The 23,279-nt window shown below is 47.4% G+C and overlaps 2 long non-coding RNA genes across 2 annotated transcripts in view; one reads left to right on the top strand and one right to left on the bottom strand.

Annotated features, from left to right (window-relative positions):
• The window catches only part of LOC149872674 (uncharacterized), a 339,877-nt gene that overhangs the window by 3,776 nt on the left and 312,822 nt on the right, over window positions 1–23,279 (top strand). The gene's annotated exons all lie outside the window — the stretch shown is intronic.
• On the bottom strand, window positions 1,911–18,591 carry LOC149872675 (uncharacterized). Its single transcript, XR_016440236.1, has 3 exons — window positions 18,279–18,591; window positions 3,418–3,586; window positions 1,911–2,817 (listed from the first exon to the last, which is right to left on the bottom strand). It is a non-coding gene; the product is annotated as an uncharacterized LOC149872675 (long non-coding RNA).

The following is a 23,279-nucleotide window of genomic DNA, read 5'->3' on the forward strand; positions in this document are numbered from 1 at the left end:
CCAAAGCTTTGCACAGCCCTACCAATTATGTGTAGCCCTTCTAAGCTCCAATGCTGCCCCCCTGCCAGTAGGTGGCCAGTGAGAGCACATTGCCTGCCAGGCTTATTCCTGGAATGATTGGCAGGGATTTTGAATGACCCACAATTAACTTACAGATGGGCACAGCACTGCTGTAACAGACAAAAATTGTTAGCACAATTTCTCTCTCATACTTTGCTGATAATTAAAGCAGGGCAATGGACTGATACCTCTGCAAGATAACCCAGTGCAAAAGGCTTTCTCCTGCGAGAAATATGACATCTGTTTACACTCTTAGGCTGTGTCCAGATGAGCATAGATTTTTTCCCCAGGGACAAGAAGTAGCAGCCCACTTTGTGCCACTGCTACTTGTCCTAGTGCAATGCCTGTGCCATGCACACTCTGGCATGTGGCAAGTTACTTTGGGTAGGGTAGGGAAGGCTGAGGCAGGCAACAGTGCTGGTCCCAGCAGCCTTGTCTGGGGTCCTGGGGGCTGGGGAAGCTGTAGCCATGGCACTCTTGTAGCTGGGAGCCTGGCCAGCAGCCAGAGTTGGCTCCAGCTGGCTAGGCTCTGGTTTTGGGTGACACGAGCTGCTGCCCCATGAGCCACTCTGCTTTTTTCCGCATGGGTTTTTTTGACCCTGGGATATCCTGGGGTCCAAAACCCTCCCTGCGCTACAAGGTAGCAGAGCAGTGAATGCCTAAATATGTGGTGTGTGGTGCTGCAGGCAGTGTCTATGGTACCTCACAGCGCATGGGTGAACTTGTCTGGATGCAGCCTTAGAGTATCTATTTGGATTTATTTGTCAGAACTGTCTCAGACATCTGTAGTAAGGCTCCTGCTACTGAACCATTTCCAAACTGCTACATTTGCATCTAGGGCCAGATACAAGCATGGGTGAACCGGGTGGCCGCCTGGGGCCTGGATAGAAAGGGGGGCCCAAAATGGTGAAAATAATGATTAGTGCTATCATTAGCTCTGGCAAAGGGGGGGCTTGATACTAAACATTTGCCTGGGTCTGCCAGAAGTCTAGATACAGTGCTGTTTGCATCCCAGCATGCTGGACCCATATGTGTGGTGTTTTTGTTTGGGTTTTTTTAAAGCTTTCCTAAGTCTTAGTAAGCTCCAGATTCCATGTCTGATTCCAGTCTCCCTGTGAAGATACTGTCTACCCTGGGACCCTGTAGCTTAACTGCCCTCTACAAGTGCTGAACCCAGTGGCTTGAGACCCTTTCCTTCAACTTTTTGTTTACAATTCATCTCTTCAGGCTCACATGATAGTTGGAGCAAACATATGCGGGCATTTAAGAGTTTTAAATTAGCCATCACTCTACTTCAGCTAGCATAAGAAAGACACACACACAGAGTCACGTTCCAAATACACGCACACACGCACACACACAGAGCGTTGGATAAAATAATAAATACCTACAAGCAATCCCATGCATCATTTTCATTCCTGTTCTAGAACATGTTTTAGGCTTAGGCCAAAGGCTACTGGAGTAGCCAGGATCGACCTCCTGCACTTCAGGTTCTCCTGTGAATCACAGAATCTCTCTCACTCCTGCAACCAGCTTTCCCTTCCGATTCTCCTCCTGCTTTGTCTCAAATAGCCTCTGAATTATTCTATAGTCTTCAGTCTCATTAATCAGATGAACCTTGGATCAAACTCATCATGCAATCAGAGTCCTCAACCATATGATCTGTTGTTTATTTACTGTTTTCCTTGGTTCATGTTAGAAAACTGGCTTGCTCTAGGTGGTTTCCATGTCTTTGTCCATGGGGGCTCCATTTGAATAGATGATCATCAATGTTTATTATTAGCCTTCTATTATTAGCCATGTGCCAGATGCAAAAATTTCCTCTGAAACATACTGTGGGTTTTATTTCAACAGCAAGAAGGCAAAACAGTTTTAACATTTTTAAGCAGGTTCTGCAGTCTTACCCAGATATGCATAGAAAGATTCCAGTATCAAACAGAATTTAGAGATGGGTTTCCCAAATCATCACAATTTGAAACAATTAGCCAAAAAATATAATTATATATAACTTAGCCAAAAAATATAATTCATAGTTCACATAGATGAAATATAAACATTCCGTGTTAGAGCTGAGAAAACAGCCACTTTGATGGGGAGCTTTTATGGAAATCTGAAACATCTTCCTGACCTTGGAAAGTGACTGTCCCTGCCAGTGTTCTGGAGATTTCCTCTCATTAACATTTTTTGATGCAAGCTTGACCTAGAAGATCTGGTTATTGTGCGGAAAGTGAAAAAAAAAATCCAAACCAACAATCCAGCAATATATAGGTTCTATCTATCCTGATATGGAAAAGCCAAGAATAGGCCTGAGTCTTTCTCCCACCAGTATCAAAATTCCTGTCTTTTGCCAATCTGACTTTGGGAGTCATGTGTTGTCAGTGCCATTCAGCTTTTCCTAGATGAGGCTTTACACACACTTTACACTTCTTTGTCCCAGGCATATGTTCTATGGGTGTCATTAGATCATTTAGCCTGCTCAATAGGTCATATAGACTGCTAGAGCTGGACAACCTTTTGTTTCAATGAAGAATATCTATTCTGTTCATTAACTATTGGTTCTTTGGATGCCTGAATAAAATCAGATATTATTCCTGGGAAACAGAATGATTTCATGTGCTTTAGGTGCCTGGCTTTATGTAAGTCCTGAAAATACGTGCTATCTGGACAGATGATTGATCTGATCACCTGCAAAACTGAGATACCAGCAGGGAATTTAAACTGTTTTGGGGCCAGTTCTTCTGTGGTTTTCTGAGAGATCTGAAAGAGAGATTGAAATTTAGAAAGTTTGGTGGAACAAGTCTTGACTCTGAAGAATATTTCACCTGAGGCTTTAGCCCAAACCCATAAAGTGAATTAGACCGGTGTCATCCCTAAGTAAGAGGTGCCTTCATCTGATGATTCATATGGAATTAGACATAAATATCTGACAACTGCAGCACGCGTCACCCAAAAACCCATCTGTTTAGCTGAAGAACAAAAATGGGGGATTCATTAATATATAGTGTTGAATAAATTAGTGTTTCTGCTATATGTGGTAAAATGTGTTATAATACTTAGTACTGATTTTCTTTTTTCAACTGTATCTTAAAAAGACTGCTGTATTTTCTTGTACAAGAAACCAAACAACAAATTGGATCTGCATCTAACAAAAGAAATTCATTTTTTGAAGTCACAGAGTGGTGACTGACCACTCATATGCATAGGCTGCCTAGAAATGTTGCTTAGAAACACCACTTTATCAAAGGGAACCCAACATCAGGTTGGAGTAGTTCCCAGACAGCCGGTTAGTGATGATAATTTCCAATAGAAAATTCTAATATCTGTTCCAAAACTTCTTTCTTTTCTAGATCTTCTTACCTTTCATTCTTGAGATTATTTTTCATTTCACTTCTCTTTTCTTTGAACATTTGTCCCTCCTCCTTAGAGATGGAAGATGACATAGATGTGGACAAATCTCTTCTGCAGTGGGTGAGTGAGTGGCTTAACCAAGTGATGATGTGGGCTGGCATAGTAAATGTAGGAAAAGCTACAGGAATCAGGAGACAGAACTGAATTAGTTCAGCTGGCATGGACAACTAGTTAACTTTCTTTAATTTTCTATCTATAAATAAAAATATAATAATAACTTATTTGACTGTTTAACTCGATCACAACTGATTGCATTTGATCACAACTGCCATGATTGAAAGTAGAAGAGAATGGGTCACATTGGGACATCTGGAGAAAGGCTGTCTCTGAAACAGCTGGATCCTAGACTGTTTAACACTTATACATAATGACAAGCTTCAGTTGTATATTCTAGCAAAGACTATATCACCCCCAGCCAGCAAAGGAGCTTCTAACATGAATATAAACCATTGTGCTGGCTTGAGGAGTGCTATCTATTATATTTCCAACGTAACTTCATGTATGAACTTCATGCTGCAGCTCCACGAGGCCCCCAGGACCCCACCTGGGGTAACCTGCTGCATGCCAGAGGGCATTTGACTCAGGTATTCCCCAGGGACAACTAGCAGTGGCCAACAAGGTGTTTCATTGCTGGTTGTCTCTGGAGATCCAAATGTTCACATTCATGTGGATGCAGCCAAAGAGGATAGCTGGAAACAACATAGGGCAGGAGTTTACATATCCCTCTTCGCTTTCTTTATGGGGTCTGCCAATCAGCAGGTCCAGGCTCTGATGCAAAATTGGTATGTTCTTTGGGAGTACTCTCATTTTTTCCTGCTTTTTGATAATTTCCCCCCATTAATGATTAGCTGTTTAGAAAATTTTCTTCAGGATACCAGTATCTTCATTGCTACAGACCTGCCATCTGCAATGAAGTTTTGAGTTATAAGCAACACATCAGGGAGGGTGTCAGAATCCTTTTAGAGAACTTTGGATATTTTTATCCTACTATCTGATACATGCAATGACTTGAAGGTGTTACTGATTAACTTTTCCCAGCTCTCTGATGTGTTAAAAGTAACATGTCCATGTTTCATCACTAAAGAATATGACAAAGGTTCTTAAGGCATGGTGAACTTCAGCACATCTCTTTTTTCCCCTACCAAATAGCACTGGAACATAAGCAGCAATGACTATCATGCCAGAACATCAGCCTGTCTTCGGTGAAGTAATCTCTTTGGGTGCATCTACATGTGCTATTAATGCAATTTAGTCTTAGTAAAATACTGTGCAGTAAGTCTTCCCCAGGAATGCATCTACATGTGCACCCTGTTGGAAGCAGATTTGCTCCTTATGGGAGTAGGCAGGTCCTGGCCTGCTCCTGCCCTGATCTTTTGTCCTGCAGCAGTGAGGGGGAGCTGCAGACTCCAGCAACAGATGCCCAGGTGACAGGGGGCTCTGGGGGCAGGTTCTGGAGTCCTGAGTGGCTTAACAGCACCCCAGGTAAGCCTGTGCTTCCTCACAACATGCACCACCACCTGGAAAGCTAGCTCTGCCAATGCTATGAGTCCCTGGCCCCCATGGCTGAGGAGGAGATTGCCATTACCATCAGTGAGTTTCTTCACACATGACTGGCCCCTGGCTGCATAGGTGTGAGGATGCTGGCTACTCAATAAAGTCCTGAGCTACCTACCACCTCCCTGCATGCTGGGGAGTGGGGCAATGCTGGTGGCCAGGGGGGAACTCAACCAGGCAGGGTAGGGAGAGAGGACTGGGAGGGAATACCATCCCCTGTGTGGGGCTCCTGGGTCCAGGGTGCAGCCTTGAGGCAACAGGGTGAGCTGGCATGGGCATGGGTGGCCACAGTGTCCCCTTCCCCTCTTACACCTTCTCCCTGTGTGGGGTTTACTGGATGAATGTAGCAGGCAGTCCCGGCGGTCCAGCTCAGTCTCTGGTGGTGATAAAGTGGTGCAGCTGCTTTGGTCCTAGTGCACAGCAGCATGGTACCTGGCTGCTCAGGCAGTGGACCCCTCGAGGAAGGAGCTAGAGCTGTTTGTCATGGACCATCCCTGGCCTAGCCTTCCCACTTGGGGTGCACAGGGGGCCTGCACTGCCATCTGAGCCCAAAGTCTTTCTGGACTGCTTTGACACTGTGTCTCACCCCGTTCTCATTAGGAAACTGGGGGACTGTGATGTCAACACATAGACAGTCAAATGGTTCACCAACTGGCTGGAGGGCCACACCCAGAGAATGGGAGTGGATGGGCCATTTTCGACATGGAGGGATGTGGGCAGTGGGGTCCCCCAGGGCTCGGTCCTCGGGCCCGCACTGTTCAACATCTTCATCAGTGACTTGGATGAGGGGGTAAAAAGCACCCTGTTCAAATTTGCTGATGACACTAAGATGTGGGGGGATGTAGGCACACTAGAAGGAAGGAATAGGCTACAATCAGACCTAGGCAGGTTACAGGGGTGGGCGGATGAGAATAGGATGGGATTCAACACTGACAAGTGCAAGGTGATGCACCTGGGGAGGAAGAACCAGCAGCATACCTACAGGCTGGGGAACTCCCTTCTCATCAGTGCAGAGACAGAAAAGGATCTTGGAGTCATCATTGATACCAAGATGAATATGGGGAGGCAGTGTGGGGAGGCAGTCAGGAAGGCCAACCACACCTTGTCATGCATCCACAGATGCATCTCAAGCAGGTCCAGGAAGGTGATCCTCCCCCTCTATGCAACACTGGTCAGGCCACAGCTGGAGTACTGCATCCAGTTCTGGACACCGTACTTCAAGAGGGATGTGGACAACATGGGGAAGGTCCAGAGGAGGGCCACTTGCATGATCAGGGGAGAGCAAGGCAGGCCCTACGAGGACAGGCTACGGGACCTGAACCTGTTCTGCCTCCGTAAGAGAAGGCTGAGGGGGGATCTAGTGGTCTGTTACAAACTAGTCAGAGGGGACCAGCAAGCGTTTGGGGAGTCCCTGTTTCCCTGAGCACTGCCAGGAGTGACCAGGAATAATGGTCACAAGCTGGCAGAGGGTAAATTCAGATTAGACATCAGGAGGTGCTACTTCACTGTCAGGGCGGCTAGGATCTGGAAACAACTTTCAAGAGAAGTGGTGCTGGCTCCTACCCTGGGGGTCTTTAAGACAAGGCTTGACAATCACCTTGCTGGGGTCTTTCCTGCCATGGCAGGGGGTTGGACTTGACAATCTGCTCAGGTCCCTTCCGACCCTACTAACTATGAAACTATGAATGTGCTAGATCCAGCTGCTGGTGCCCTGAGGGACCTTCCCCCAGATAGTCCCCATCAGCATGGGCTTGCTTATCCTGCTGTTTATCCTTTTTTATCTCTTTTGATTTCCAGGGGTCAAATAAACCCATGGAGAAAAAAAAGTGGTGCGGTGCATGCACGGGCAGCGTGTGTCACTCAAAACCAGAGCTGGGCCACCTGGAGTCATGCTGTGGCTGCCAGCCAGGCTCCATGTGGCAGAATCTCTGCTGCTGTAGCCCCAGGAGCCCCCCAGGACTACTGGGGCCAGCCCAATTCTCTCCCTAGCATGAGTGACTGGTTCCTTCTGAACCGGGGGGGGGGGGGGCACCCGCAGAATCTGGGGGCACCAGTTCTGACACGATCAATGTTGGCTGTTGGGGGGGCACTGGCCCTGTCAGGGGGGCATGTGCACCCCCATGTACCCCCTACCAGTGACCTATGGTCCCTAGTCTCCCATACTACTTCTGGGGTAACTTGCTATGCACCAGAGCACCCGTAGCACAGGTGTTCCCTGGGAAGATCTAGCGGTGGCACAAGGTGTGTCATTGCAAGTTCTCTCCAGGGAGCCAAACGTCCATACTGTGTTTGGACATTACCTAAGGTGCTGCCTTGCCCTGCCTGCTGCTTTATTTCAGACTAGTGCAGCCAACTACCTTTCTCTATGCAAACTTTTGTAAATAATGAATGAATGTGGAAAACAAAACAAGACCTGTTCACAGAATTTCTGAACAGAGCAAGAGCCAAACTGATGAGTATGTTGTTCATAACAAATAGTTTGATCAGATTAACTCCTCAGGGTTCACATGCAGGGCTCAGGGATGCAACCAGAACAGAACAGAACAAAACAAAACAAAAGTCTTATGCTTAACATGACTTTGGCCCCATGCCCTGGCCTTAAATAGCTGTCCACAGCTGCTGCAAATTGATTTATCCCCTAATGATGGTTGTAGCTTCTGTCTGCAATGTCAGAGAGAAGTAGTTTTTAGGGGAGGTTTTTTTTTGGATAACTTTAAACTGTTCCCCCCCCCCTTTTAATTCACTATGAAATATGCAAATATTTGGGGGACAAAGAAACCAGGTGAATTGTAATTGGCACAAAACACTTAATGTTTACTTAAAAACGTTAAATGAAGGGACCAATTTTTCACTAAGATTTCAACCTTGTCCTCATCATGCATGTGTGCATACTATTACAAATACACCCATTGACTTTAGTGGGTGTTAGAATGGGCCTTGGATACATCAAGAGATTCTAGCACTTGTGCACACAAATACAAATGTGGAACGAGAAGGTTTTATTGTTGAACATCTATGTACAAGTGTTTGTGCATCCCTTGTACATGCTGGCAGGGATATATGCAGACTTACTCCTGGATCAAGTAGAAGCTGCTAGCTAAAATTATATCTTAAGTGCCTGCCTGTTTTGTTTGTTATAATACTTTAGACAGGGAAACTATGCTTTTTCCTCCCTGAGATTTTTTTTTGATTAAATTGTACAATGGCAATTTTTGAAATTTGGGAATTGTATTTTTATATGAAGTCTCCAATATTTTTGAATTAAAGGAGGATTTTTTCATGTTTTTTTCAGAAGCAGGTTTAATTTCACTCTGAGATCTATACTTCCTGGGTAAAATTGCATCATTTTTGCCTTGCCATATGAGTCAATTTTAAATTAAAACAATTATTTTTCAGCTGGAACATTCATAGATGCTTGGCACTCTTTAATGAAAAAGGAAATTTCTGTTTCACAATACAATACAAGAAAACTCAGGTTTCTAGCTTTTTTGTTCTTTTTTGAAAGTGTCTAATTGAAACCACCCTATAAATCACAGCAAGAGATACTTTAAGCAGCAATCTATTCCAAATAAGATGCTACCTCATGCTGAAAAGTCTTCATGTATAAGGGCATGTTTAAACATGTTAAAATGTTTCCCTCTACAAATAAGTTTACTTTAAAATTAAATTTATTTGAGTAAATATTATGTCAGGAGTCACTAGGTGGTGCTGTTCTACATTGTCTTCCCTTTTTTGTGTTTGAGCAAATGTTTAGTGTTGGGAAGACAGTTTGAACTGTTGTTAGTTTGGTTATATAGGTTTCTGAGTAGAGGGATCTGTGTGAACAGCACCAGAATTTACTGTCTGACTTATGCTTTTTGGAGTCCATTCTTCAAGCAGTTGTTCTGTGGAAAGAAAGGGAGCAGTGTGAAAAGAAATGCCAACGATATTTTGAAGTGCTATGTGTCTTCTTCAAGACTTCTTAAGTACTGTTTGGATACTTCTAAAAATACTAAATTGTAGTTTCCAGAAGGTGGTGTGTCCTCAGTGGTTCATGATGCTTCTAGAATAAAACATATACAGCTCTTCTAGATCCTGATATGTCCTCAGCACAGGTGGATAGGAAGTAGACAGAGCATTGCTTTCATTTCTCATATGCCGTAGCTAGTGTTACTGTTGTCATTGTTGTCACTCCTTATCATCAAGGGTGACTATATTGTGCTAAGGATAACTGGTGGGGGCAGAGCTGATTACTTAGGTCTATGTGCAACACTTTTGACTAGAGGCTGATTAAGACTTTTTGGGGTCCTGGGCATAAAGAGGATTAGCATTCCCCACAACAAAAGGTAGAAGTCCTCTGGTGCTGCAGAAGTGTGAGATCCAGTTCTCATTCACTCACTGGCTAGTTAGAATGAACAACATAAAGTAAAAAAAGAAGAGGCCTTATTTGTATACTTATTTGCATATTTTTCCAGTGTACGATATGGAAATAAGTATGCAAATAAATCTTCTTCTTATTTGCTTTATATTGCTCACCCTAACTGGAATAGTGAGTGAGTGAGAACTGGGTCAAAACTGAAGACTAATTATTGCATATTTGCCAATACTGAACCCAGGCGTCCAGGGGAAAACCCAGGCCTCGTCAGTACCTTTCTATTAAGTATTGATGCGTGAACCAGTAGTTATATAAGAAGCACAGGTAAGATGTTTATTGAATAACACTGGAGTTTTAAGCAAAGTGAATGAGATGTTGTTTATCATGTGAGTATTTTGTAATTTTTTGAAATTGTATTTGCATTTCCTTTGTGAGGTCTCAGGTAGGGTCCTTTTTAAATCTGTTTGATATAGCTTGTTTTCTAATAAAACGTTATTAAAAAAAAAAAAGAAAAAAACCCCCCAAAACCCAGGTTTGAGCTCATGGATCATGATAGAGTTTGGGGCCACAAGAGCTGCCTGCTCTTCCTGATCCTGTTCATCTGTGCCTTTGAACCCCTGGCCTAGCACATCAGGCAGGACCCTGGGATGTGCAGAGTCCAGGTTCCCAGAGGAAACAAGGAGGAATCCAAGGTCTTGGCCTACATGGATGACCTGAGCATCCTATACCAGAATAAGTGTGTAGGAGAAAGAACCCTGTGGCACACACAGGCCTACAAAGTGGCAGTGGGGGCCAAGCTCAATGTAAGCAAAAGCACCTGCCTGGCTGTGGGTGAGCTCAGGGACCTGGAATCCCTGGAGGTTTTGGTCCCCCATGAGGTGGCCAAGAACCTCGGGGTGGAGTTCGACCCAGAGTTGAGCGGAAAGAGGGCCTGGGAGAAGAAGGAGGCCAAGGTGAAGCAGAGGTTGAATCAGTGGCATGTGTCCCATCTCTCCATGAGCGTGGCACTCATGAAGGCCGTGTTGCTATGAGTGCTTCTGCACACCGCACTGGTCTTCCCCCCTCCACAGCATATCATCCACAGAATCCAGAGAGCAATTTGCATTTTTTCTGGGGAATGGAGAAGGTGGCAAGGAAGAACCTATACAAAAAGAAATGGACTGGGGACAAAGTGATGCCAGACATCCACCTGTTCCTGAGGGCATGGTACATGAGCCAGATCTGCAACCTGGCAACTGGGCCAGCCACCAAAACAGTCTGTCTTATCAAGTATTTTGCAGGTCACCTCCTGAGCCCCTGGGGTGGGGTGGGGGGTATACGCACCAGCCAGAGGGAGACCATGTACCATGGAATACCCCTGGCTCTACAGTGTACTGAATGAGTTATGGACAAGTACAGGCTACAGAAGGAAAGCCTGGTGACTATGACCAACCACAGAAAGATACAGAAGGCAGTCAGGGTTAGAGACAGATAGAGAGCTGCTCCCCAGCGATGACTGTCTGTGACCAGAACTTCCACAAGGACCTATGAAAGGACCACAGAGACTTGAACTAGCTAATAGCTCATTGTGTGCTCCCAGTGAGGATGTGGAGATACAAAGAGGGGCAAGGGACTAGCCCTAACTGCCTCAGGGAAAGCTGCCGAGTTGAAAGCGAGACCACTGGCCACCTCCTGTGGCACTGCCTCTATGCCAAGAAAGTGAGGAAAAAGGTAAGCCAGCTCTGTGAAGAAGTGACAGAGGTCAAGCTTTTGACAAGGGAGGCAGCACTGTACAGACACCTGACTAAAGAGCAGGGATCCTCGACAACCTGTTTTGACCAGTTTGTGTCTGTGACAGAAGTTCCTGTACTAGAGTCTTTCTATCGGTGACTCCATCCTCCTGTTATGGGCCAACTGCCTGCCTACTCTTCTGCCACACCTTGATCTTAACTGATTAATTAATAGATGTAGTTAGCGGGAGGCTGCCCATTGTTTTTGCCCTGGTGCCAGGGGGCGCTATCTGCAACTCCTTTTTCCTCCTCTACACCGCAGCCCAAGCCTTGCAGATGGTACTGACATGGTTTTGACCTGGGCCCTGCTGTATTTTGGCCCTCTCCTTGACTTCCCTGGGCTTCTACCACCCTGTCTTGTCCCGTGCCTTCCTGGCACTTTGCTGCCTCCTTGCTCTGGGGCTCCTCGCAGCCTTCTCTCTCTGGGGCTTCTCACTGCCCCCACACTCCAGGGCTTCTCACTCCTCATGGCCCTCTCTCTGGATCTGGGGCCAGTGCACCCCAAAAATGCCACACCCTCTCTGGCACCAGGGCCCCCGTGCTTTGAGGCCTCCTTCAATCCCTAATAGCCTCACCTGGTCCTCCGGTCTTATGAAACTACAACAAAAACTCAAGCCCCTGGGCTATAATGAAAAAGCTTCATTCAACCCCTACCAGGCAATTTGCCACCCGTAACAGCAGACAGGAGCTGCTTAGTCCGTCAGGTTTCTCCACTTCGCTTGCCCCAGCAGAGCTCCTCCTCCCATGGCTGCCAGTGGAACACTGCCCTCCTGGCCTCAGTCCTGGGGTTTATATGTGCCAGGCTCTGCCCCTTCCTGTCAGCTGACTCCCCAGCGGTTGCCCTAGCAACCAGCACCTGTGACCCTGGTAACTCGCAGCTGGGCTCCCCACTCATTGCTAGGGCTCTCTCCCTGGCTGTTCCTGCTTTAAGGAGCAGGGCACTTGTGTGCTCTGCAACAGTATTCTGCATCAGAAATGCTCTGTGACAATTCAGGAACCTTCTGATATATAGACAAATGGAGCTCAAGGAAACAGACTGCATTAAAATGTTTCTGAGAAAATTTCAGTCCTACTACCAGAAAGCCCCTCTCCTGCATCCTGTCCTGCATCCTGTACCAGAATAAGTGTGCAGGAGAAAGAACCCTGTGGCACGCACAGGCCTACAAAGTGGCAGTGGGGGCCAAGCTCAATGTAAGCAAAAGCACCTGCCTGACTGTGGGTGAGCTCAGGGACCTGGAATCCCTGGGGGTTTTGGTCCCCCATGAGGTGGCCAAGAACCTCGGGGTGGAGTTCGACCCAGAGTTGAGCGGGCTAGGGCTCTCTCCCTGGGAGAGGATGGAGAAGATGCAGCTAACTCCATCTGGAAAAGGGACACTTGACACAGGCTGTTCAAAGGCTCCCAGGGAGAGGAAGAGGACAGGGAGAACGAAAAGGACAACAGCACAACTGGACACAGAGACAGCGAGGAAGACAGCAACCGAATCAGCAGCAGTGGAATTGACAGTGACTTTGACAAGGACAGTGAATGAACCAAGCATGTGAACACCAAATCGGGGCTTGGACTAAGGGACTGTGATTGGGTTAGGGAAGGGCAATGGGTAGGTGCGTGAGGGTGCAGGGGAGCGGGCGCATTTATTGTAATGGGTTTCTTAATGTGGTTTAAAGTGTGTGATGGAAAGTTTATGCTAGATGATGTGTGTGTGTATGTGTGCGCGTGTGCGCACGTGTGTGTATATATAAATAAAATCAGGGAACCTTAGTAGTTTGGCTGGGGTCCTTGAGTCTTTGGGCCCAGGCCTAGCTGGCCCATGTATTACTCCACCTACGTCTTTGACACTTTTTGTCAGATAATTCTCAGTATCTCTCACCATATGAGTCATTGCTAACTGTGCAGTTATTGCTAAAGTTATTTAGTACTTGTGTATGCAAGTACTAAATAACTGCATAGTAACTGGCATTACTGCGCAGTAGCATCTCCGAATGGCTTTTTGGTGACATTGACTGTGCAGTAGCTTGTTCCTATTGCACAGTAGCATCGCATCACGCTTTGTGTCATGTGATGCTTCTGTGCAGTAGTAATGAACTACTGTGCAGTCAGAATCTCATGTAGATGCAATGGGGAAGAAGCAACCCACTTCTGCTCCTTTCCTCTTTTGTGTGATGCACAAGTTTTGCTTTTTTCTACTGCCAAGGCATTAAAGCTGCCTTCTGGAGAAGGCAAAATTCAAATGATAGTAGTAGTAGTAGTAGTTTATTTACAGCTTTTGCTAAAATGATACAGTAGAATTAACTATTTTTTATATATCTCTCTCATTCCATTGTGACCAGCCCTGGAATAAATTAGTGATTGTGAGGCCCTCTGAGGTAATACAGTGACACTGATTTACATGATCTTTGAAATATTAGGCATCTATGCTGTTCACATCTGCAGTACAAATGATCATTCCTTTTGTACACACTATGCACATGAGAAGGGTAGGGAAAAAGTTAACATGTCCATATGAAATAGATTTGGACTGTGTTTAAGATGAATCTTCACACTCACATTTTTGTTTTGCCATTAAAAGGGGTTTCCAAATTGTATTAACTGATTTTTATTTGATTTCAGATATCCCAAGATGGTACAAAATGGTTTCATAAATGTAAGTTTGATTGATGGTGCTTAACAGTTTATAAAGTCAGAATATGGACTAACCTTTATGAATAGGTTTTATAAGAAATATGGATTTACTATTACCAGATTCTGGCTTGGATTTATATAGCTGGGATATTGCATTTTTATAACAGCTCTTATTGTAGTACATCATTTATGGTGTTGAGTGACACTCCTGTCTAGTGGTTTAATAATGAACTTTATTAAAAATCTCTTGTCCTCCCTACAAAAGGGATAGAAGGAAAACTCCAATATTATCCAGAAGACCTAGTTGGAGATGGTCCTGCTTTTGCAGGGGTTTGGACTAGATGAACTCCTGAGGTCCCTCCCAACCCTAATTTTCTATGATTAGACATAGTAGTTAGTGGAATCTTTATTTCTTGAAACAAGTGGTGAAGAGAAAAGGGGTTCAGTTGAACATCATGGAACGTGTAGAACAAGCCAGAGCTTTTCTGGGACATCAGTGAATATGGGATGAGTCTGACAAAAAATTCCAAGAGATCTTTGACCATGGGTTTTATATTTTGGTATTTCCAGCTGCGTAGCTCCTGATGCTCACCCCATACTTCCAGCACTGGTAGGGTCAGTAATGAATAGCTAACACTACCTTCAGCAGCATCTAAGTAGTCTTTGAATGTCTCCTGTCCAATTATTTTCTGGGACTTGCTGCTACTTATGAGGCTTGATGGCATTGCATGGCATAGGGTGACAGAATGGCAAAGCAAGGGACTCTTTTTTTTTAAGAGAAGAGTTATGAAGCACCTTAATGCATATTATTTGAAAGGTGCTGTGTAAAAGCAGAAAGGGCTGTTTTGAGTCTTAGTACTGTCAGGACCCTAGCACATCAGGTAGGACCCTGGGATGTACAGAGTCCAGGTTCCCAGAGGAAACAAGGAGGAATCCAAGGTCTTGGCCAACATGGATGACCTGAGCATCCTGTACCAGAATAAGTGTGCAGGAGAAAGAACCCTGTGGCACACACAGGCCTACAAAGTGGCAGTGGGGGCCAAGCTCAATGTAAGCAAAAGCACCTGCCTGGCTGTGGGTGAGCTCAGGGACCTGGAATCCCTGGGGGTTTTGGTCCCCCATGAGGTGGCCAAGAACCTCAGGGTGGAGTCTTTGCCTACTTGCAAGTCAATGGTTATTACAGGTAAATGCTCAACAAATCTAGCACTGCTTGTTCTGCTCTGCCTTGGTGCTCAGTAGTTAATCCCCAGCTATCTGATGTTAATACTAAATCTGGGTACCAAACTTTGTATGTGAAAAGACCCAAACCTTGGTAAAGTTAATTCAGTTCTTAGTGTTTGCTTGGACCTCTTCTGTATAAGCCAAATCAAGACTCTATATCCAAATTTTCCCATTCTTTGTGGGATTGCATATCTGGGCCTGAGTTTACAGTTCAGGCCTGTCCTTAGTTAGTAACATACTTTATTCAGGGATTGTTCTGTATGAAATCACTCTTGGAATATGCATCAAAAACCAAAGAAAATTATATTATTTTAATACAAACTGGACAAGAAATAAATTGTTCCTGACCTGCTTCTCTAAAGGAGCTCAAACTGGATTAATCTTGGCCTGAATGTGCTTTTACCTCCAGCAATTACATGCCACTATTACAGTGATTATTTTATAAAAGCTAATAAACACTATCTGGAGTTAATATTTGCTCCTGAGGAAAGTTTGCCAAGAGCTTAGAAGAAGTTTACAGATTTTGCCCATTAGGTTTGTGTACACCATTTGCAATGCCAAAATCCTTTTAGCATCATTAATCACAAAAATGCAATGTAAAAACAGTTGTACCTAATAAAGCTGTAATCTGATACAAAAATAGGCAAACCCTTAGGAATTTAACACAATAGGCCAAACATTGTCCTTTCCAAATGAGTTCCAGTAATGTGCCTATTGACTCAACTTTGAAAAGACTTCACAAAACATATAGATAAGATAGGACTTTATTTTCTACAGTACAGTGCAGTACAGTACTGTATTGCAGCTGCTACTAATCATAGCCTTTCTTTCACAAAGGGTATTAACTAATATACTCCACTAACAACTATGCTGTCCAACTTGTGTCACCTTCTTTCCTCTTTCCCATTTTTGAACCCAGTTCTGTTTTGAAGTCAATGGGGAGGATGCTGCCTCCTGTTTATGGGCAAAAAATGTTCATAGGGTTTGCATGAGTGAAATTGAGATAATCAAGAAATTTGGTTCAAGGAAACTGCTTCTGAAATCCATATAGTTTCATAGTTTCATAGTTTTTAGGGTCGGAAGGGACCTGAGCAGATCATCTAGTCCGACCCCCTGCCATGGCAGGAAAGAATACTGGGGTCAAATGACCCCAGCAAAATGTTCATCTAGCCTCCTCTTAAAGACCCCCAGGGTAGAAGCCTGCACCACTTCTCTTGGAAGTGTGTTCCAGACCCTAGCCGCCCTGACCGTGAAGTAGCGCCTCCTGATATCTAACCTAAACCTACCCTCTGCCAGCTTGTGACCGTTATTCCTGGTCACTCCTGGCGGTGCTTGGGTAACAGTGACTCCCCCAATGCCTGCTGATCTCCCCCTGACTAGTTTATAACAGGCCACAAGATCCCCCCTCAGCCTTCTCTTCTGGAGGCTGAACAGGTTCAGATCCCCTGATCATGCATGTGGCCCTCCTCTGGACCCTCTCCATGCTGTCCACATCCTTCTTGAAGTGCAGCACCCAGAACTGGACGCAGAACTCCAACTGCGGCCTGACCAGTGCCGCATAGAGGGGGAGGATCACCTCCTTGAACCTGCTCGAGATGCATCTGTGGATGCATGCCAAGGTGCGGTCGGCCTTCCTAACTGCCTCCCCCCACTGCCGGCCCATGTTCATCTTGGAGTCAATGATGACCCCCAGATCCCTTTCCGCCTCCGTGCTGACAAGAGGGGAGTTCCCTAACCTGTAGGTATGGTGCCGGTTGTTCCTCCCGAGGTGCATCACGTTGCACTTGTCTGTGTTGAAATCCATCCTATTCTCATCCGCCCACCCATGTAACCTGTCTAGGTCCGATTGTAGCCTGATGCTTCCTTCTGATGTGCCCACATCCCCCCACATCTTAGTGTCATCAGCAAATTTGAACAGGGTGCTTTTTACCCCCTCATCCAAATCACTGATGAAGATGTTGAACAGTGCCGGCCCAAGGCCCGAGCCCTGCGGAACCCCACTGCCCACGTCCTTCCAGGTAAGGACCCATCCATTACCACCCTTGGGTGCGGCCCTCCAGCCAGTTGTTAGCTTTGCCGTCTGGTGTGACGACCAAGTTTCCCATTGTGTCCTGCAAGGGCCCCACATTACCCAGGACCTTCTTTTTACCCCCTATGTATTTAAAAAAGGACTTCTTATTGTCCTTAATCTGGGAAGCTAATCCCAGTTCCATCTCTGCCTTGGCCTTCCTAACTGCCCCGCTACATCCCCGAGCAACTACAAAATAGTCCTCCCTGGTGATGACCCCTTCTTTCCATTGGGTGTAAGCCTCCTTTTTAGCAAGGAGACATTCCTGGATGCTTTTGGTGAGCCACGGAGGCTTACTCCCTTTGATCCTGCTCCCTTTGATCCTCCTTGGGATTACCTTCCTTTGGGCTTGGAGGATCGTCTCCTTAAGGAGTGACCACTCTCCTTGGACACCTGGCTCCCCTCCCCTCCGGGACCTCAGCGCTTCTCCAACTATCCTCCTTAGCTCATTGAAGTCTGCCCTCCTAAAATCTAGGGCCACTGCCTTACTGCATGCCTTTGCTACCTTGTGCTGGATGGTGAATTCCAGCAGGCGATGATAGCTGTCGCCCAGGTGGTCGAGCACCCGCAGCCCCCTCACCAGGTCGTCACCCGTGGCCAGCACGAGGTCCAACAAGGCATCCCCCTGGTGGGGCTGTGCACCTCCTGGGTTAGATGGAGGTCCTGCACCCTGGCCAAGAACCTACGTGAGCGTTCAGACCTGGCTGACTGCTCCTCCCAGCAGATGTCTGGGAAGTTCAGGTCCCCCATGACTACCACATCCTTAGTCTTCACTACCTCTGTGAGCTGACCCAAGAATTCCTGGTCAAGCTCTTCTCCCTGGTTGGGAGGTCTGTAGTAGACCCCCACCGTTAAGTCTCTTTCCCCTCGACTGCCTTGTACTCTAACCCAAAGCACTTCAGAGTGCCCCTCCCCTGACTCCTTGCTAATTAACGAGGATGTGTATTCCTCCTTAATATAGAGTGCCACGCCCCCACCTCTCTTTCCTATCCTGTCTCTCCTGTACAGCCTATAGCCCTTGACATTCACCACCCAATCATGCGTTGCGTCCCACCACATTTCCGTAATCCCCACTATGTCCGGGCTGGTGTCAGCCAGCAGGAGGATGAGTTCCTCCTGCTTGTTACCCATACTATGAGTGTTTGTGTAGAGGCATTTGAGGCCTCCTGTGGGTGTGTGTACTGACCCCCTAGTCCCAGTGTTACCCTGGCCCCTATCTCTTACCTGTTTATTTGCTTTGCTCGTCGGTCTGGGCTGGGCTGTAGTTGTGGGTGCTGTTTGGTCTGGCAGTCTGATGTTTCCTCCGCCCTCATCTTCCCCTTCCCCTGACGAGCCTAGTTTAAAGCCCACCGGAGGAGGTCCGCCAACCTAGAAGAGAACACACGCTTACCTTTAGGGGAAAGATGGAGCCTGTCCCATCCCAGCATGTCTCTCGTCATGATGTGCTGGTCATGGCTGAGGAAACCAAAGCCCTCCTCGAAGCACTATTCCTGTAGCCGCCAGTTGGTCTCCGCGATGCACGTTTCATGCCGTCTGCCTCGACCACTCACTGACAGGATAGAAGAAAAAACCACCTGTGCGCCCATCTCCTTCAGCACGCACCCCAGAGCATGGTAATCCTCCATCAGGCGATCAGGGCTCCTGGCTGCATCGTTAGTGCCCACATGGACTAGGACCATGGGGTAATAATTGGTGGGCTGGATTATGGTCTGGAGCATCCCTTTCACATCCTGAATCCTCGCTCCAAGTAGGCAGTATACCTCGCGTGCCAAGGGGTCCCGGCGACAGATGGGGCCCTCCGTACCCCTCAGGATGGAGTCATCAATGACGATCACACGACTCTTCTTCCTCCTGGCCTTCTTGCCTCCTTCAGCTTGCATGGGACACGGTGAGCATGAAGTTGCTTCCTCCCTGGTTTCATCCTCTCCTCCTCCTCCTCCAGGGCTGCCAGGACTTCGTACCTGTTCTCCAGCTGGACTGGAGGAACTGGTGCTGCCATGTCTTGAGCAGCCCTGGCATGGGAGGTGACCGTCTGCCATTTAGCAGTGGAGGGCTCATCTTGAGGTGCATCCTCCTTGGTCGTACAACCCTGCAGGGAAAGAAAATATCTGTCAATTTCCTCCTTTGCCTCCCTGATTCCCCTCAGCCTGCTAATCTCCTCCTGGAGCTCCCTCACCCGCGCCTCCAGGGCCCTAAGGCGGGCACCTGCAGGACAGGTGTGGGGGTCTCCAGTCCCTGCCCCCCCAGGCTCCCTACCGGCTCAGCTAAGAGGGATCTGGGGGGCTTCCCCTCCAGATCCGGCTCAGCTGCGTCGGTCCCTTTGCCCCACTTACCTTAGGGGGATCAGCTGCTGCTGCCCCCGCTGCTGCTCCACTTCCTTCTGCTACTCTCGCCTCCGCTCAGGGTCAGGTAAGGGGGCACACGTATATAGGGTAGGTGCTTTACAATTGCTGCTCCAGTCAATGGGTATGGCAGGATTGTCCATGGGCTACATGTATCTTGCAAGGGGTTAAGGTGTGGCCCCTAGACTCTTGCTCAGTTGCTACTTTCCTTATTATTCTGGCTGCAAGAGCAGCCAGGGGGTTGGGGCTCACTCTTCCTCCTTTTTCCAGAGTTTGGGGAAGTACAGAGCAGAAAGTGAGTCTGGGGTCATATTTGGTAGGATCAGAAGGGACCTGAGCAGATCATCATGTCCAGCCCCCTGCCATGGCAGGAAAGAGTACTGGGGTCACACGACCCCGGCAAGGTGTTCATCCAGCCTCCTCTTAAAGGCCCCCAGGGTAGGAGCCAGCACCACTTCTCTTGGAAGTTGGTTCCAGATCCTAGCCACCCTGATTGTGAAGTAAAACCTCTTGATATCTAGTCTGAATCTGCCCTCTGCCAGCTTGTGACCGTTATTTCTAGTCACTCCTGGTAGTGCTCGGGGGAACCGGGACTCTCCCAGTGCCTCCTGGTCCTCCCTGACTAGTTTGTAAATGGCCACTAGATCCCCCCTCAGCCTTCTCTTGTGGAGGCTGAACAGGTTCAGGTTCCATAGTCTTTCCTTGTAGGGACTGCCCTGCTGCCCCCCGATCATGCGGGTGGCCCTCCTCTGGACCCTCTCCATGTTGTCCACATCCCTCTTGAAGTGCGGTGCTCAGAACTGGATGCAGTACTCCAACTGGGGCCTGACCAGTGTCTCATAGAGGGGGAGGATCACCTCCTTGGACCTACTCGTGATGCATCTGTGGATGCATTACAAGTTGTGGTTAGCCTTCCTGCTGCGTCCCCACATTGGTGGCCCATGTTCATTTTGGCATCAATAATGACTCCAAAATCATTTTCTGCCTCTGTACTGATGAGAAGGGAGTTCCCCAGCCTGTAGGTATGCTGCTGGTTCTTCCTCCCCAGGTGCATCACCTTGCACTTGTCTGTGTTGAATCCCATCATATTCTCATCTGCCCACCCCTGTAACCTGTCTAGGTCCAATTGCAGCCTATTGCTCCCTTCTAGCATGTCCACTTCCCCCCCACATCTTAGGGTTGTCTGTGAATTTGAACAGGGTGCTTTTTACCCCCTCATCCAAGTCGCTGATGAATATGTTGAACAGTGCGGGCCCGAGGACCGAGCCCTGGGGGACCCCACTGCCCACATCCCTCCAGGTCAAAAATGACCTGTCCACCACCACTCTCTGGGTATGGCCCTCCAGCCAGCTAGTGACCCATTTGACTGTGTAGGTGTCGACAGTCCCCTAGTTTTTTAATAAGAATGGGGTGAGAGACAGTGTTGAAGGCTTTCCTAAAGTCCAGAAAGACTATGTCCACTGCTACCCCTACATCTAAGAGGGGTCACATGAGTGCATGGTACATTGGTGGTTGTGGTGGCATACTTGTCCAGCCAGGGGGCCTGTGGCTTGCTGTGGTGGGGCTGCAGGATGTGTGCCCCACAGCTTCCCAAAGTTGGACAGCCCTGTGTCCTTGTGATGCCAGGTGGCTTTGTTGTGACTGAGGAAGAGGGAAGGAAGGAAAGGAAAGATGCAGAGTCACTTTTCATAGGCTCTTTCACCTTGGCCTCCACAGAGTGGGTTTAAAAGTTCTTAGAATTTATGTGGGGAAAGCAGAAATGGTATTTTGACCAATGAGATTGGAGGGTGGTGGGGGGCAAGGGTGGCAAGGGTCGCTGTCACCCAGCTTCCCATAGATCACTAGGTCGCCGATTAGGTCATCCCCAGTACCCAGTACCAGGTCGAGCAGCGCTTTACCTCTCGTTGCTGATTTAAATTCAGTTGCCGCCTTAGCCTTCCTAATCTGCTCCGTACAAGTGTGGGCTGTTATTGTATAGTCCTCCTTGGGGACTCTCCTAAGCTTCCATTGTTTATATGCCTCTATCTTCTTTTTCAAGAGGATCATGGTATCTCCATTAAGCCAAGCCTTTTGCTATCTTTCCTTCTCATGGGAATGGACTTTTTTCGTGCTTCAAGGATCGCTTCCTTGAAGAATGACCTTTCTTCATGCACTCCTTTCAACTTTGGTCTCTGGTCCTGCAGCGCTTCCCCTACTATTGAGCCTGTTGAAAATGGTTTTTTTGAAGTCCAAAATTTCAGCTCTTCTGGATGATTTTCCTGCCTTACATTGGACAGTGAACATGATGGTTTCGTGGTCACTGTTGCCCAGGCTACCCTCTATATTCAAGTTGATCACCAGATCATCTCTTTTGGCCAAGAACAAGTTTAGGAAAGCATTACCTCTGGTTGGCCTGTGCACTTCCTGAGTCAGGTTGACCTCTTTGATACAGGTCAGGAAGCAATGCAACTGCTCTGACTTAGCTAAGTATTCCTCCCAAGAGATGTCTGGTTAATTGAAGTCACTCATAACAACCATGTCCTGTGTGCACATGGTCTCTGCCAGTTCTCAAAAGATCTCCAGATTGAGCTCTTCCCCCTGGTTTGGTGGTCTGTAGTATACACCTACAGTTAGGTCTCTCTCACTATGCCCCCCCTGTAGTTTGACCAAGAGTTTTTCAAGCTGCTCTTCATTGGAGCCTATGTTGACCTCCAAGGAGGTATACTGCTCCTACACATACAGAGCTACACCATCACCTTTTTTCCCTACTCAGTCCCTTCTGTGCAGGGTGTAGCCCTCCATGGCTATGTTCCAATCATGTGAGGAGTCCCACCAGGTCTCTGTAATCCCTACTAGATCATAATGCCCACTGGAGTGTAGGAGGGCTAGCTCCTCCTGCTTGTTTCCCATGCTTCTGCCATTAGTGTACAAGTACCTGAGTCCTCCAATTGACACCCTTGATTTTTTGGTAGTACCACCACTAGAGTCATTGGTTCACTTTTTCTATGCATCCTTCCCTCCTAGGTCTGTGGCCTGTAACTGGGATCACAGAGGAAAAGACTACCTGTGCCCCTGACCCAGCCCCCAGAGGCCTGTGGTCACTCATGTATTGGTCTGGAATACTTCTGGCAGTGTCATTTGTGCCCACATGGATAAGGAGCATGACGTAATGGTCAGACATCTGGATGAGCCTAGGGGTCCTCTCTGCAACATCCTGGATCCGGGCCCTCATGGGCTAGGGGGTCTGGATGGCAGATGGGTCTTTTGGTGCCCTACAGGAGGATGTTCCTCACCACCACCACCCTGGGTCTCCTCTTGGGGTTGCCAGTTTGCTGACTACCCGCCTCCTCCTCTGATATCTCCATTGGAGCCTCCTTATGTATGGTGAGGGGAGAATACCTGTTGTGCAGTGATAGATGAGGAGCAGCTCTAGTTCTGCATGTCCTGCAGCCTGAGATGACCATCTTCTAGGTAGCTCAGGGTGGGTGTTTTTGGCCAGCCTTCTTGTTGGCCACCTTCTTCTCTATCTTCTTCTCTTCTCCCAAAGAATGAAGAAGAGCCTGACTGTAGTAGTTATCAATCTTCTGATTGTGGGCCCTGATGACATGAAGTCTGCCTACTTGGGCTTGGACCTCAGTCATCTGAGATTCCAAGGACCTCACTATGGAACATACACCACAGGTGGGGGTGACATTGCTCCCATTCCCAGTTTCTGTGGCAGAATTCCCATTCCATGGCAGGCAGCCCCCACAACCCCGTGCCCTGGGCTACATCTGGGTGGAGGCCAGAACCAAGGGTTCTGTCTGGGTGAAGGCCTCAGTGGTGCAAAGGAGTACCAGTTGGGGCTGAGGCAGGAAGCCATGGGGTACAGTGCGTCCCCACAATTGTATGGTAATAGGCTATG

The sequence above is a fragment of the Crocodylus siamensis genome, chromosome 1, assembly GCF_052110815.1.
Source record: "Crocodylus siamensis isolate JL-2025a chromosome 1, ASM5211081v1, whole genome shotgun sequence".
In the NCBI taxonomy this organism is placed as follows: Eukaryota; Metazoa; Chordata; order Crocodylia; family Crocodylidae; genus Crocodylus; species Crocodylus siamensis.